We start from the raw sequence: 3,275 nt of genomic DNA, 5'->3' as shown, positions 1-3,275 counted from the left end.
AATATGGGTATTTTAGAGTCTTTTGATGTGCTTTAGTCAGTGGGAGTTATTTTGTAATTGTTGACTGAGATATTTCTTTTAATAAATTCTATATTTATGCAAGCTTGTGTTAATTTATATTTGTTATTGTAACGACCCGACTTGTCGTTCTAAGAATTTATGTCTCGTTCAACAACTTAAGGTCTCGAGCAGCTTTGTATATGTGTTATGAGTTACGTACAAGGTCGAGTTTGGTTTTTGGAAGGTTCAGAATTAAACTGAAGGAACAATTCTTATTTTTGAAGCTTAAATGAAAAGAGTTGATCGAAGTTTAATTTTTGAGCAAACGACTTCGGAATGGAATTTTTGTTTCAAAAATTGGAATAGGTCTGTGGTGTCATTTATGACTTGTGTGCAAAATTCAAAGTCAATCGAATTTGGTTTGTTATGAATTGGCATTAGTTTTGGAATTCAGAAGTTCCTAAGTTTCTTAGGCTTAAATCAATGCGCGATTCGTGATTCTAGTGTTGTTGGAGAATGTGAGGCTCCTCAAAATTCCTATTAGTCCGAGGCCATAAGCACGCTCGCAAGTCGCTTAAGTGTCGTCTTGCCTTTCCACGAGAGGTTAAGGACTGGAACAACTTAGATGATCATGATATAAAGTGTAAGAGGTCTATTGGATGTTGTTAGGGTCTAAGGAGATCGCTATAACTAAGACAAGTTGAGAGCTATGCAATGGGCTAAAGTTTCAAATAAATTCGCACAAGGTACGAATTGAAATGCATGCAACTACCAAAATATAAAGACTTAGGTGGTGATCTACTTATCAAATTAAATCTCTTTGTGTTTAGTTTCCAACTCATCAAACCGTTTATCATTTGGATATTTTTACAGAAAGTTATGGCTATTATACCGGACCTATGCCATATGCGCGTCAAGATGCGCGGCCTCGCATATTAGAGGGTATTCTTCCTCAGGTGCATGACCAGATGTGCGGTCACTTGCCCAGCTGCGCGACCGCACGTAGGAGCCATAAAATACCCCCAAGGCCGGGGAGAGAGAGTGACTAAGTCATTTCTTCAAGACTGGGGCTTTCTCTCCATCACCCATCCGGCCAAGGCTTCCAATACACATCTAAGGTGAGTTTTTAAGTGTGTTTTTATGATAATTTCACTTCTAAATCACTAGTTACAACAAGATTTTGATTGGATTCCATATTATTTCTTCAAAATCTCAAGAGCACCATAAAAGTTTTCTTTCAAGATTTGGTCTATAATAGGCATGTCTACTACCTCTAACTAATCCATGGTGATTATTTATATATAAAATAAATGTTAGGATTTATGGGATGGTGATTGGAAACAATAAGTGCCCAAACTAGGTGTGTTGGTAATGTAGAGATTGTAAAATAAATTAATTGATAAGATTTATGGGTTGGGAGTGAATTGTTGGGCATGCATATGCTAAGGGAAGTTGTGGATGACCTAGAGATGATTGCGAGATCAATTATTTGTGTGGAAGGTGATTGTTAGGTGAAGAAATTCCATTGAAGGAGGTTGTAGAAAAATATACACATTAGATGTTTGATAAAATGTCTAAATGACTTAAAGTATAGAAATCTTGTTAATATTTACGCAATCGTGTTGCATTGTTGTAGATTAAAATTTGTTTAGTATGGTGGACCATCGTCGTATTATGAAGTTGCGAATTTCTGATTTGAGCCGTCCAGAGGTGGCTTCACTCGCGAAGATCATTTAAAGTATCGGTTTAGTTTCGTCGAGGTAAGTATCTTGCCTAACCTTGAGTGGGGGATTACTCCTTAGGCATTGAGTCTTATATAGAAATTGTGTGATTGAAAGCCGTGTATGCGAGGTGACAAGTACGTATTCAGGCTTATATGTGCAAATTATATCGGTTGAAATTCGTAGATGCCATTATGTATTAAAATTGAAAAATTATTGAAACTTAGTAAATCCTTGATTTGTCATGCCTCATTCCTTGTTTTTCGAGTTTGTATTTTATCTGATAATTTAGTGTGATTGCCACTTGGACTTTTATGTGAATTTAGTGTGTTTTTTGATTTGATATATCTTGGAAATAATCACATTATGGATTTTTCATCTGCAAATAATTAATTAAATAGGGTTAAATTGAGGCATTTACATATTTATCTAAGATTTAGATTAAAGAAGGTGTTGTCTTATGATGAGTTATACATTGTGTTAAGTCGTGGACTATCTGTTGTGAAATTAATTGACTTTGTTATACCTTTGGAATGGTTGTGTCCTACGGGCAATTTGTAAATACGAGTTGATGATGATGTGCTATTGTGATAATATTCTGTGTGAATTGTTGTGTCACTTGGGTTACTGTTATGCGGCGTATAAGGGTGGCATTCCATTGTTGACATTATGCGGGCATAAGGGTGGAATTTCACTATTGTTATATGTAGTGGGATATTGTCTGGGCGGAATGATAAGGGATGCTATTAAATAAAGCGATAAGGGAGGCTATTATAGGAGTGACAAGGGTGGCTATAGGAGCGATAAGGGTGGCTATTAATATTGTCAGGGTGGAGGGATAAGGGAGGCTATTATAGGAGATATAAAGGTGGCTATTGTCAGGAATGATTTATGACGATGTGGGGTTACTGTGTTGGTAATTTTTATATGATGATGTGGGGTTATTGCGTTGGTAATTTTCATGTGATGTTGTGATTTTCCTTATGTGTATTTTTATATCTTGTGCAACTTGTCTTGTCGTTTTAGTAAACTTGATAATAGTGCGATCTATGTTGAAATTATGATCTTGTGGCTATCGACGGGCGGATTATGTTATATGGGATCGGGTTGCATGCCGCAACAGGTATGATTAATGTTATATGGGATCGGGTGTCACCCCGCAACAGATTTAAAATGTGGGCACGAGGTGCCGGGAAAAATATGATGATTTTTATTATTGGCACGTGAGTTGTCCATGCGGTTTTGATAGAAATATGGGCACGAGGTGCCGTGGAAATATGAAAGTAGGTTAAAATCCGTGTTACAAAAATATGAAAGTGGACTGAGACCCGTGTTTTATGATTATGAAATGAGGTGTCATAGAGTGACTTTTATTTGAAAGAATTTATATTCGAAAGACATTTATTAGAAAGAAGTATATTCGAAAGATATTTATTGGAAAGTATTATATTCGAGAAATATTTATTTGAAAGAAGTATATTCATAAGGTATTTATTCGAAAGAATTATATGTGAGAGATTTATATTTGAAGGACTTGATTAACTGATTGTACTT

This window comes from Nicotiana tomentosiformis, chromosome 12 (assembly GCF_000390325.3).
Source record: "Nicotiana tomentosiformis chromosome 12, ASM39032v3, whole genome shotgun sequence".
Lineage (NCBI taxonomy): Eukaryota > Viridiplantae > Streptophyta > Magnoliopsida > Solanales > Solanaceae > Nicotiana > Nicotiana tomentosiformis.
Note: the sequence above shows the minus strand (reverse complement) of the source record.